The 14,522-nt window shown below is 44.3% G+C and overlaps 1 protein-coding gene across 8 annotated transcripts in view; it reads right to left on the bottom strand.

The window, feature by feature from the left end:
- The window catches only part of LOC115575099 (RNA binding protein fox-1 homolog 3-like), a 437,664-nt gene that overhangs the window by 145,350 nt on the left and 277,792 nt on the right, over positions 1-14,522 (bottom strand). The gene's annotated exons all lie outside the window — the stretch shown is intronic.

Raw genomic sequence — 14,522 nt, 5'->3', positions numbered from 1 at the left:
AAAAGGGCAAATTCAATCAAAGGAAATAATTGCAGAGAAATAACAGAGAATGCATCATCGATTGTTATAAATATTGATCCCAGAGGTTTATTGACCTTACATGTAATGACAAATACAGATAGGTTGCTCGTCTGCGATCAATAAACGAGCTGGTGATGCAACACAGTGTGAAGATGGCGACGATGAGAAAATCTGAATGAAAAAAAAATGTGTGAAAATGCTTCATGGTCACATTAAAAGGATCATATTACTTCTTTTTATTGTTTTGGGCTTTATGGGTCTTTGCTATTAGCCGGGGCAGCTGGAGAGAAGACGGCGTGCAGCAGAGAGCCTCGGGTCAGAATCCAACACGCCGCTGAGGACTCAGCCTGTTTTTTTACAAGACGCTCTGGCAGGTGAGCTGCAGGCGCCCGACAGCATCAAGAAGCAAAATTACACACCAGAAATAAAAATACTCTGAGCACAGTTACAGTTACTCTCACCCCAAGAGAGAGGAGCAACTTCAGGAGGCACAAACATGGAGATGTTTTCATTTGTTCCTTTATTTTTCTAGATGATTTCACTGTTCTGTCGCTCTGCTGTTACAAAATAGTTCAACACGACGTGATTGAACCGGATCTGTCGCCACACGAGATAACAAACTGCTGTATCGTAACACACCTACAGGACATTTATTTCTTGCTGCTCGTCATGGTTACGTCATTTTAATCTCGCGTCCTGATTTGGCAATTTAGGAAAAACAGCTGTTCCACAAACTTCTGTCACTAGAAAAGTCAAACTGCTCCTGCGATTAATTACCTGCAAGTCTTCTGCAGGTTGAATTATTTGCGTTTTAACAAAGTTAGATAATGAGTCATTCGTTAGCTTCTAAAATACGACATCAACGACAGAGAAAAAAAGGGAAACAGATCCACGGTTGGGCCGAATGAATCACACGGGACAAATAAGACCCGTCACCTTCACACCTGTGAGTGTTTTACAAACAACCTCTTCAGGTAAACAGGAAGTCGGCCAAAAGTTAAAGAGATACAAGACGACACCAGCGCCGGCGCTCTGTCAGGGTTTGTTTCGTCAGAGCCTCGGCGTGTGAAGCTGCTGACGACGTACAGCGATGAATTAACAGCAGTATATATGTTCGTTACTCCCCGGCTGGAGGTTTTTTGTTCCGTTATTGCTGGAAGGGAACAGTTCCTGGATTACTCCGCTTCTATAGGAGGGCTTGAAATCACAAGCGGAGGGGGGAGAAATAAATAAATGCAATCTGAACAAGGTGTCGTTGACGGGTGACACGCTGGCGTTCCGTCAAACCCGCCGCAGAATGTAAACGATGAACCTCCTATAGAAGTCGTGTCCACTGCCGCTGAGCCTCTGCACACAGTTCACCCTCTCAAAGACACTCTTAATTAGCTCGGTGCCAACGAGGGGCCTCCGCAAACAAAACACACATGCACGTATGCCCACACACACACACACGCACACACACACACACACACACACACACACACACACGTCCCCAGGAGTGTGATGCAGTGCGCGCTGCCATCCCCATGTATGTGATGAATGCAGCTTATGGAGCAGGCAGCACAGAAAACACAGGTCCCCATTGTAATTTCTGCACAAAGGAACGCTGCAAAGGCACACCAGGGGTGGAGTGAAGCAGTGCTGACAAGCAGCACATGCATTATTTAAAAACAAAAGTAAAAAATGCCCATTAAAGTGTCAGTGGTGCTTTCGGCAGTGCTGGCTTGGGCGCGGTGTGCGTATTACTGTTATTAATGGGCCAGGCGTGGGGGGCATTTCTTCAGTGTGATTGCTCTGCTGCTGTTGCTATCCGCGGTTCAAGCCTCCCCCTTTTTTTTTTCCTTCTTCTTCTTCTTCTTCTTCTTCTTTCCATTTCTTCTGTGTGTGTGTGTGTGTGTGTTCGGTGTGTGTGTGTGAGGAAGAGGAACAGATAAAGAGCACGATACCGACAGAGACGGAGAGACACGGCGAGACCTCGAGTGCACAGTCAATGAGCTCCTACAGCTAATATCATTTCACATTATTGAATGCATATTAAGGCAGAGAGAGAGAGAGAGAGAGACCTTGTCAGACGAATAGGAGCAGCGGCGCTTATATCAAATTCTGATCCGCCGTCACGGCCACGTCTAAAAAAAAAATGCCGGGAATGTAGTCAGCATATTGAAAATAAGTGCATACCATTTTTCTTTGCAGTTTAAGATCAAGGAGGGCTATACATTACAGCGACTGACACAGCAGAATGAGGTCATTGTGCATGTTGTAATTACAGCTGGGTAAACACTCTGCAGACGCTCTGCTGCAACATGCAAGAGGAGAAGAAAAGAAGAAATCACAAAACCAGGAGGATATAAAGCAACGACTTCTTGATCTCTCTGCTAACAGTATCGGAAACATATTTAATACATCAGTGGGAATAAATAAATCGCACAAAGTGATTTCTGCTGTGTTTTTTTTTCTTTTTTTTTTTGTTCTGGTCAATTCCACGGCAGCCGAGCACGTTTTTCGGAATCAATGCGGCGGCTGTTAGATAACGCGGTTAAAGACACACATCCCTGACCTATTCCCTCCATCAGCAGGTAGCTGTGCTGTTATTAACGGTGTTTACACGCAGAGCGCGGCATCGCATTTATCCAGATCTGCATGTAGAAAATGTCACATAGAAGAGACAGCTCCCCTCCTCCACCTCCTCCACCCTCCTCCACCTCCTCCTCATAAACTCTGCACAGCTGAAGGTTTTTATTTTTTTTTATTTCTTTATTTTTGTTTATAAAAAATTGATTCCCGCTGCATATTCACACTGCCACCGGAGCATCTGCAGTTTTCTTCCATTTAATAAAATCGAACATAAACTGATGATGTGTTGCTTATTGGTTCACGATGAGCTTGTTAATGGTCCTTTTATTTTTTTATTTTTTTGGTTGTTAATCCTGCGTTTTTTTGTTTTTTTCCAGGGCTCTGCTCAGCGGTTGGGTGTTCTCTCATCTGCAGACTCGACAGCATTGAGCTCAACCTCTGATTAATTATTTATTGTGTGATTAAAGTGTGCATTGGTGGAGGAGGGCGGAGGGAGGAGGGAGGAGGGCGGTGGAGGAATGCAACCTGCAGTCTACTTTGCATTATCTACAACTTTTTTTTTTTATTCCTTCACTGTCTTACGTTCCAGAACGAGGTGCTTAACTACAGGCGTCAAATTATTTAACATGTACAATACCTGCAAGAGCAGAATCAGCAGAGGAGGGTATTGTTTTATTAAGCGAGCGATGCCCGGTCGAGTCCGGCTACATTTTCTTCTGGCTGCGAGTCAGAGCTTCTTATCTCACACACACACGGAGGTTCGGCCGACAGATCTCAAGGCTGACGCTGCTACCAATATGTCAGGATTCAATCTGCTTATAAATTATTCTAAATGCCGATATTGAACCTTAAACTTCACCACTTTTCAAACTTTTTTTTTTTTTTTTTTTTTTTTTTTTTTCCCCAGAAGAAGAAAACAGAAATTTATACTTTGGGATAAACTTGAGTGGGATCGCTCGGCACCGACAGTCGTTACATCAGAGATGATGCACTGATTTCACTCCGACGCTCTCAGGAAGTTGTTTCTGACGATATCTGAGTCCTAAAAACCTAGTTTTCATAAAACATGCGGGAAAAAGTTTTTATATTTGAGCGTCTGCACGTTGAAAGGAAAGGAAAAGGCTGGATTTGATTGGAGATGAACACGACGGCAACTTTGTTTCACTCGTTTTTTTTGGGGTGTAAAAAATAATTGATTTGGATGAAGAAGCTGATAAAACAGTTTCTCCACCTGCTCGGATTTGTTCTTTTTCTTTGTCTTATTTAATATAGAAAGGAAAATGTTTTTCTATTTCTGGTGTATTATAGGCTTAAAGATGAACTTTGCAATCAGCTTTATATCAGGGTGTCGTGTGTTTACCAACACTGATGATCATTATGATATTAAAAAATGAAATATTGATATCGTGCAAAGACCTCAGATCCTCTTAGATCATTTCTCTTCTAACAGAGAAGGTGATGCAGCTGAGCACTGGTCGCCATCCATCATGAAACAGGAAAGAGGAAGAAGAAGAACGCAGCGACAAGCTAACAAGCTAACTAGCTAACTAGCTAACTAGCTACAACCACATGTGCTACTACTGCTGCAAAACAATCAGTGTTGGAAGTGATTTTGTAACAGCATCCACAGACTCGAGAGAGAGAAAGATCAAACTGTCAAAATAAGGCGGAGCTTAGAAACTAAAAACCAAGATAAGATTCTCTCCTAAAATGTTGTCAGAAACACATTTTAGCATTCTGCAGCTGCGACAGAGAATAATAACAAACTGGAAGAGGCGGCCATGTTGTTTCTGTACTGATCCAACATGAACCACGATCCTGTTCACTGTTTTCAGAATCATATTTTATTGAACGCACAACAAACCTGAACACCATCCAGCCTGTCGTGTGTCACCCATCAGCACAACCGGAGTGTTTATTTGTCCCGTGTGCTGCAATGCATTGTGGTTATCATAGTTTTTTCTACCTTTCCCTTCAGAAGGGAATACCACAGCCCTGTTTCTCTGTTTTCTCTGGTTACGGAGCAGCAATTTACAAAAAAATAAAATAATAATCACGTGTTCCTGCTGCAGAGACGGCCTCAGTTTGTGTGCCATCTTTCCAGCTGTGAAATATTTCTTTAATGACTAATCAATAATGGAAATCTTCGTTAGCTGCAGCCCTACATGCTGTAATGAAAAACAGTTTCCCACCATTAGATCCTTTTTCACAAAGCTCTCTGTTTACAGCCTATTTAATACCCGAGCGCAGAGCCTCCGTCCGGGCGCGATGTCCACATTATAGGTGACGGTTGTTATTTAGATACATGTGTTTGTGTGTGTTTGTGTCGGCTCTCCGGCTCTCCGGCCCTCCTCCCCTGGCTCTGCTGCTGGAGGTGGGTCGCTTTAAGCATTCAAACTCCAGAATGCGCTGCTCACTTCTAGCAACGAGGCACATTGCTGCAATGCAATAAGGGAAAACAACACTTTTAATAATTCAGGCCCTGAGACCGTGAGGGGGGACGAGGCGGGGGGATGGGTGGAGGGAAGACGTCTTAAAGTACCGCAGAATGGCTCATTTAGCTCCTGCTACGCATTATTAAAGTTGTATCGAACCCCCTCCTGGGTCTTTCCCAAAGTTTTTTTTTTTTTTTTCTCTTTCTTTTTTTCATTTTCCTTTCCTCTTTCCCCAAAAGCCTGCGAGGTAACCAATAACAGCTACCAACATTTATAAACGACAGAGTATCCTGCACCTCAGAGGAGGAGGTAAATAATGGTGTAGCTCTTAATCTCTCTTTCTCCCTGTCCTCCCCGCTCACTAGTCCTCCGGTCCGAAATTTGTCAGTGCTTTATCCTGTTTGAACCGTAATACAGAGCCCTCGCTGTCCAGATTATTTTCTGCCTGAGCTAAGCCCACGATGCATAAAAAATGTGGGGAATGAACCTTGTATGGAATCAAATTGAGTAATAAAATCGTGTTCGCCGTGGCACTGATGGACGCATGATGGTACCGTTAAGGACGTGTTCAAAGGTACTGTAAATTGCCTCTGAGCCTGATGGCTGTTTCCAGAGCAAAGAGGGCTGAATATGAATAAAAAATAGAGAGGAGGGAGAGAAACGGGAGCAGGCTCGGATGCAGATGTGCTCAGTTTTGTTATCCTGGGAAAACAACGATACGTCAACGCGCACGACGAGACGGTCCGACCCCGACTGTCGCCTGCCGTCACTGTCGGGCAGATTACTTCCCAAATGTAATGAACTACATCGTTCTGATTACTAACACAAACTACCCTCCCACACACTGTCAGAGAGGGAAAATGATTGGCTCCAATTGGCGGTGAGTGATTTGTTGACAGCCAATAAACAGCTCGTTGTACTGTGGGTTTAAAGATACATGAAGGAGCCGCCTGGCCTTCTAATCTGCGAGCTCTCGCTGCACTCCAGGGGGTTTTCCTGGGAGCGAGCAGTAAACAGACGGGTGGAGACGCTCTCGTGTTGTTGGCAGCAACATGACGAAAACAAACATACCTAAAAGTCGTCAGTGTGTCGTCCTGTTTGAGCCGTCGCTGTCCAGATTAGTCTCTGCTGAGCTAAACACACACGTGGGGAATGAACCTCATGTAGAAGCTGCTACATGCTGCTATACATCCATGACTGAAGTTACTGTTAGCTCAGTTAGCCGTGCAGCTAGCTGGACTACCAGGGGAGTTCTGGTGTTTACACCGCTAGCACAGGAGCTTCAGATCTTCAAGAAACAGATGTTTTAAGGCCCTGTGCTAGCTGGTTAGCATGCTAGCTTCAGTAGAACTGAAGCTAGCATGCTAACCAGCTAGCAGAGAGCCTTAAAAACCTCTGTATTCCTTCACATTCTGCACATTCTGCTGATAATTTTAGCTAATTTTTGAATTTACTGAAACCAAATTTCTAAAATCTTGCAGCTTTTTGCCGCAGCAGATGCTACAAACTCCCTGAACATCCACTTCCCACTTTTATTGTAAGTAGATGTGATGTTGCAAAAGTCTCCTTCACCCACAGTGTGGCTGTCTGGCAGCACCGCGCTGTATGTGCACTATAGTATTCTGTATCATGTTGTTTCAGCTCCTAATCGAAGCTTTACGATGTTTACATTTAATGAAATATTCAGGCCCCACGCTCAGTGTTTTATTGCTGCACCATTTCAACAAATGGAAATATTCCAGATGTCTCGCGCATCTTTTTAAAGACCTCTGTGGTTCCCGGCTTGACATATTCGGCATCCTCGCGGACTTCCACGACTACAATCTGAAATTAAATGTTGTTTGGGTTTTGAGGGATGTTTGGGCTGCACGGCGTGAGCTCGTTTAGACCGTCCAGTGGAGAAGAGGTCGGGCGGAAATAAAAAAAAAAATTAAATCCTGCAGTTATTTTCCAAAATGTGATGTTTGTACTTGAAGGTATGCCTGCGTCAAAAGCTGAAACCCAAACATTTATTAATTATCCTCTCAGCTCCTCACACACACACACACACACACACACACACACACACACGGCGGCGGCGGCGGTCAGCGTCTGAACGAGGCTGTTTCCCTTTTGTGAAAACGTGACATTTCAGAGATACCGCGCGAGGTTTTTCAGCCGGCAGCAACAAATTATAATTATTATAATTTATGATCACTGCTTACATTGCACAATACAATGAGAGAAAAAAAAAAAAAAGAAAGTAAAAGCCTATTAAAATGTCCATTTAGGATATATACACCATAAACTGCTGCAGAGATCTTAAATCAAAGTCCGGCGTGCTGGAAGAGACGCGGAGACGGAAGACAGGAGGTCAGCAGACAGAGGGAGACGCCGGGTGTTATGATTGGCTGATATATTAGCCTTTTTATGAGAAATCAGTGCGGTGGAGTCGGTGTTGTTCACCTCTGGAGTGACGATTACATATTTCATAGTAGAATATGACACTGGTTGTCCTCAGGAAGCCTTCAGATGTGACCTGATTGTGATGTTGATCAGGCTGCAGATAATTAATAAGCTCTGTGGGTGTTTAGCTTAGCATTTTAAGTGTAAACAAAGGGAAACAGCTAGCTTTACCAGCTGACGTTCACCACTGAACGCGCTACATGCTGCTTATTTAAGTAAGATTTAAAGCGGTGGACACATTCACAACCACTGGCTTTTATAATTATAGTGAAAAGTTTAGAAGATGCAAGATTAAATCATTTTATCTGGGTTCTAAACCAGAAGTTAGCCGGCTCGTCGGCTGGTTGTTTCAGAGGTAAACACTTGATAAACAGCGTTGTAGCACTAAATTATTAGTATTAGCGCCTGAAACCAGACATTTTTTTACATAAACACTTTGTTAAACTATATCATAATGTGATTCTGCTGACTGTTAAGAGATGATAATAATTAATCGTCCTCCAGCTCCGTGTTTTTTTACTCCCTCAACGTCTAAACGCTGCTTAACTTCTTCTTCTTCTTTCCTTCCTGTCAGCAGTAAACAAAATAAATAGTTTTTTTGGGGGGGGGGATATTTTTGCTTCTTAAATACATAAAAACCTGACCAGCTCTGGTTTGTGTGCACCGCCATACACACAGTGTGATGATGAGCGCGGCCGTGCACATCAAAGTGCAGCCAGCCAGTCATCCATCCAGCCTCGCCGTCAAACCAGCCAGTCAGCCAGCTGCTTCGCCTCCCGCTGAGTGTCAGACTCCGACGTTCTTCCTGCTTCTGCCATCTAAGCTGACTAAACACAGACCCTGTTTTCTTCAAAGCTATGCAAATTAGCCACGCTGCTAAGTGGATTCCTCTCCTTTTTTTTCTTTTTTTTTCTGTTGTGGAGCCGCGGGGCCGATTAGGGCCAATTTCTATCTACAGAATGTATACACACCTACATACAGTAGGGAGAGCGTTCCCCCCCCGACGGGAGGATTCTCGGTGGTCTCCTCTTTCTCATAACGCCGCTGCGGTTTAATTGTTGAATTTAAAGAGAAAACGATGCTCGCTCTCCGCTGCGAGGGCTAAAAGCTGGAGGTGGGAGGGAGCAAATGAGGAACGCAGCGCAGCACAGACGCACAGCGGCGCTGATCTCTGACCTCCACAACATGGCTGCTCATTGATTGCATTATGTGGCCAGAAGTATGTGGACAGGCTGGTTGCTACGGATTTCCAGTGATGGACGACGTGTTCAGATACTTTAAGAATACACACCACAGGGTAAAAATACCACTAACCCTCAAGTAAAAGTATGCAGGTATGATCAGGAAAATGTACAGCATGTACTGAGTGCAGGAAAAGAAGTAAATCATTACATTTGTGCTTAAAAAATTACTTTAAATGATTATAAAAAGAGCTGCTGAGTAGTTTTCGGAGGGTTTGATTGACTCACATTTTATAAACAAATTTCTTTTGGGTGCAGAAATCAAATTTATGAAGTAACTGCAGTGCAAACAAGCCGTTTCCTTCTGAGATGTGGGAGAGGAGAAGGAGGAAGTGTCGTGAACACGTCAGACTTGATGTTTTGTTACACAACCTTGCAGAGTTAAAATATTGAAGGTTGAGAGATTTTACCAGGACAGGAAAGCAGAAAAAAAACTGCTTTACACCGAACAGCTGCTGAACAAATGTTTTATAAAGCACCTCATTGTTTGTTGACAGTAGAATTACTAGTTGAATTCAGTATTTATTTAGTTGCAAGGTAAATTAATGCATCATAGACGTAAATGCATATCGGAAAATGTGAATTCTTGCTGATTGTTCATTTCATAAACGTCTTTACCTGCCACCGTTTTCGTGCACATGTCCGATCGAAGGAGTGAGACATCTTACCTTCGTCCCATCTCTGTTGAGAGGTGCACATGTGCACCTCTCAACAGAGATGGGACGAAGGTAAGATGTCTCACTCCTTCACTACTTCCATCATTAACTCCAGATCCTAACAGTTCATGCACAGGGCGAAGGGGACGACCACAAAGCCGGCCCTATAAAGAAATAAAAAAATGGCTTCCACATTTCTATTTCTGTCCGTCTTCCTTTGACTCCCTTCATTCGACACTCTTGTCTTTCCACAAGCGTCTCCTCGCTCTCTTTAATCAGTCCTCATTAGTGCACGGGCCCGTTCACGTGTAGTTCACAGATTAATAAGTCATCGGCTCGGGGAACTTTTCACCGCTCACAGGCTCCGCGGCTGCAGGAACTGAGGATGTAACCGAGTACATTTACTTTCACATTTGAGGTACTCGCATGTCACGTCCTACTTCTGCTGGACTACATCTCGTCTGAACCAGAGAGCGCTCGTTTACTTCTGCAAAGAAAACATGTAAAGATTTTATAAAATATGATGCTCGTAATAAATGAAACTATCCGACAGACTACACAACAACAGATGGAACAATTAGAGGATTATTCAATTAGTCAATCGACAGGAAATTAATCGGCAACTATTATAATTCTGATCTTTTTTTTTTTTTTTCTGGGATCATTTTTCATCACAGCTTCATGGACGTGAAGATGTGCTGATGTTAAATATTCTTTAATAAGTTTAAAGGTTTTAGACCGCCGACCGGACCGAACAAACGTGGCGGAGGTGTCGTAGAGACGGCATCAACCACAAACCAATCAATCAATCACAAACCCGATCATCTATACGAGTACTTTGAGTACTCAGGTACGAGTATCAGTATGAGTATGACTGGCTGACCTCCTGTTTCTAATGAGCAGCAGCGGGGGTGAAGGGAACGCCGGATGACGGGGGGAGGGGCGGATTTCTGAGTCATCATCATCATTATAATAATAATTATTATTATTGGTGTAAAGAAAAGTGTGTTGTTGTCTGTTGTGGAGTTCATGCTACAGTCATTTCCATCCCTTCTTATCATTATCTCTTCATTATCGTTATCACCATTACGATCGGTCACGGCGTTATTATCCTAATTGTTCTCGGCGTCGCCGCGACATACTGCGGCTAATGACAACCTCGAGATGTGGAGGGAAGGTTTTTTTCCCTTAATGCAGGAATAAATAATGCAAATGCACAAAACACAACCAATGACAGATCGTCTGAACTGCCCATCTGGCTGGAGAACGTTGCGCAGAAACAAACGAGAGGATAGAAAACCAAAAGCTGTTTTGATGTCTCAGTCTGGATGCGCGTTGGCAACGAGCGAGGGGCCTCGGGATTCCATCAGACTATTGATTGTTACCAACGCTCGAGTCCTGCTTTACCACCCTTATAAACAATCTCTCTGTCAAGCACACTATAGGGCAACAAATGATTTTATTTCATAGATTTTTGGATTTGACTGATGAATTATTCATTGATGTTCTACCCTTGGTGCAAGAGCAGTGGGTGGGGGGTGGGAGAGGGTGTTGACAGGGAAAAAGACAAAGAAAGTTCAAAATGTATCATGCACAGGCGTGTGTACATGAGCGGGCTTCTCCTCCAAAAGGTTTTTTTTTTTTTTTTGTTTTCCCCACCACCCTCCATCAGCTCTGCTTTGTCAACATCAGCTGAGCGAGAACTCCCAGGGGCCGACAAATCTCCTGTAATCTGCCAGACCTCCCCTCCATGTCCGGCGCTGTTGTTTTCCTGTATCCTTCTAAGTGTTATTGAGTCTGCAAACTCTGAAAAATTGGTATCAATTTGGATCCAGTCCAGCACCTGTGAAACTCACAGTATGGCTGATGTGTTTTTGTTCCCCCCCCCCCCCGCCTGTGTTGTTGTTGGATCGCACAGTTTAGCGGCACACACACACACACTCTTGGCCCAGATGTTTCGGGATAATGTGACAGTAAAAACTACAAAGAAAGATGGTTACAGGCGGTAAAAATTTCACAGTTTATGTTTTGCGATGTTTTCTGTTTTGTAAGGCGTTTAACTGTGGAGGTCAATAGCTGCGGCCTGATTTGTTTGGGTGGAGGTGTGTGTGTGTGTGTGTGTGTGTGTCCTTGTCTCGCTGCTGATGATGACGTCTGTTTGTTTAAGATCTCTGGTGGCCACAGGTGGATCACATTAGTAATCCTGCGCTGGGAAAATACCGTGCAGCTCATACTGGGTGAAGCTGAGTGCGGTCTATAAAATATCAAAGCGGATCGATCAGTCTGACCTCATAGTGCGTCCACGCTTTGCAGCCGGGCCGGGTTAAAGCCAGTCAAGAGAGGGAAACAAACACTTCACAACAGCCCTTTTTGCTGCCTCTCCTCTTACAATAAAAATACATAACAACGCCGCTTCTTTTTGCATGCAACAGCACCAGCTGGAGCCGCGCTGAAATTAACTTTAATGTCATTCTCTCTTGTCTGAGAGACAGAGGCTGAATAATGTAGCAGTGGTAGCTCACTTCCTGAAAAATCGCCAGAATCACAGGGGATGATGATTGTTGCATCGCGCCTGGCATTTTCTGTTGTATCCAGTATCGGACCAAGGCGCTCTCAATTGCACCCTGGGGGCCAGAGCCTGCTAACTGAAGAGAAACCAGGTCAACTGATAGGGGAATTGTGTTGTTATCTTTATATGTGCACGCTGCAGATACAGTGGCACAGCTCTCGCGAGCAGCTCGCAACATTTTACAAAGCAATCAGGGCCTGTTATCGACGCATGGGTAGCGGGGCTAAACTACAGTAATCCACTTCATGTTTACTAATGAATCGCCATTTAGGGCCGCAGCTCAATTCTGCATCAGGGCCGAGGGCGGGGCCAACGCTCGGGTGAAATCACATCCGAGGGAGGAAGAGCGAGCGGCGAGCGGCAGCCTCCCGGACTTTGACATCTCATCGCGAGGGGGGCCGCTGGCTGGGCGGCTTGCTGGCGATGCAGAGTCTGTTTGTTGTGCATCCATCAACCCCGGTGTCCTGCCCAGGAGCCGATCGATAGCCAACACAAAAGCTCATTGATGACAGACAGCTCTTGACAAACATATAGCATTTTTTTCTGTCTAGTATAGCAATAATCTCCAAGGTCACCGTGAGTCATTCAACGGCGGCTGGAGCGCGAGGAGCTCATACCAAGTCGAGTCTGTGTCTTTTCACACGGCGGTGGCGGCGGCGGCGGGGGGGGACAGAAAGGGACGGTGCATTTTAAGTCGGGCCGCTGAAAGCTCTTGGCACATTGTTAGGCAGCTGTATACAAGGAGAATGAAAGCACACAAACTTGACAAGTGGCGATGCTGACGTGACATGTCGCTGACTGACAGCAGAAAACTCCCCCAAGGACAACGCACAACTAAACCAACGCTGCTTAATGCTCTGATGGGAAAAGGCCAAATTAGCGAAACCGGTCCTGGTCAGCACGAACACAAACAGCGGTTAATATTTTAGGGACTGTTTTGTAGAGAAATATTAACGTTCTGCTTCCACCCCCTGTTTGCAAAAGTAAGTGTGACAGCTGAGGAGATGGACAGCAACACACACACACACACACACACACACACACACACACACAGACTACAGGTGTGTCAGGCCACAGACTTGGAGTTATAATAGGAGGGCCAGGCTCCCCCCCCCAGGCCATCCTGCCAGCTGGCCGGACTGAGTGTGAGTGATGCCCGAGCGAGGCAGCCCCATTAGGGAAGTGCTGGTGGTGAGTGCAGGATAGCTCAGGTAATTAAAGCCAAACCAAAGCAGGCAGGCGAGGCGGGGGCTCCCAGATTTATGTGGCTGAGTAATGCACATACTGAAGTCAGCTCGCCATCCAAAAGGCCTCCCTCACTTACAAACAGTCTCAAGAGGCATTAGCTTCCTCACCACTCTGATGCAGCCTATTACTCTCGCTCTCTCCATTCTTGTTCCTCGTTTAACGGTTTTGTTTTGGACTCCTGCTCGACTCTGCAACTCTATCAGATACAAACATCCGCGTCTCCGACCGCTCGCACCAGATTTTTACATTTTTTGTCTTTGTTTCTTCCGATGACAAACCGTCCTGTGATTGGCGATGAAGAATTTGAGATGTTGTTTGAATAATGGAGGTGGAACGAGCACTGTGTACAACCTTGAGAATATCTAGGACCAATTATTTATTGACGAAAATGTACTTGTGGACGGGCCAGTGCAGCTGGGAACCCTGGGAGAAAACACTGGAAAACAATGTGCATTATGAAGTGTTATAGTTGAACCTATCGTCAGAATTTAAAGTTGGCTTTTTACGTTTCTGCAAACGAGGGGAATCATCGCTTCTACAGTTTGTGTTATATCACATTCTAGAGTTGTGACAATAATCAATTAATCAATTTATTGCAGACTCTTGCCAATTCTTTTGTCTTATTAGCTGACCGTAAACTAAATATCTTTGAGTTGTCGAGGCATTTGAGAATATTCACCTGTGCTTTGGGGAACATTGATCGACATTTTACTGATTATTAGACCAAACAACTAATTGATTAATGACAGGAATCATTAGTTGCAGCCGTACCGTGTTTACATCCCATGTTTATGGACTGACTTTCACGTGAGTAAGTGGAGGGAAGTGGATGGTGGTGGCGCCATGATGGCTTCCAAGCCAAAGACAACTGTTCAAGACTGTGTTCCAACAATTGTAAAGGTGAAACCACTGGATGTTTTTAACGTCATGAGTGGACGGTTTCCAGCCAGAATCAGGTGTTTTCAGCCAAAACCTGCTATTTTCCAAACCCTCACCAAGTGTTTTTCATGCTTAAACCTAACCGGACTGTCAGCACAGTGTCGCAACATAAAATTGAAGATGTAGAAGAAGAAAACATACAGTTTGAACATCTCTGTTAGCTTGCAGAAAGTCACGCACATCACCAACATTTATTCTGGCAATCTTTAAAGTAGTGTTACGGTTATTATTAATCTATAACTGCAGATGAAACCATTTTTTATTCCTGTATTAGTGCTCAAAATGAAAGTTTACTTGTTTAACTGTATGAAAGGTGCATCACAAAATAAAGATTGTTGGGCTTTAGCTTTCCTCATATATAATAATAATAACATTAATAATATTAAAGGCAAAG

The sequence above is a fragment of the Sparus aurata genome, chromosome 23 (genome assembly GCF_900880675.1).
Source record: "Sparus aurata chromosome 23, fSpaAur1.1, whole genome shotgun sequence".
Taxonomy (NCBI): Eukaryota; Metazoa; Chordata; class Actinopteri; order Spariformes; family Sparidae; genus Sparus; species Sparus aurata.
Note: the sequence above shows the minus strand (reverse complement) of the source record. Positions and strands in the feature narration are given on the sequence as shown.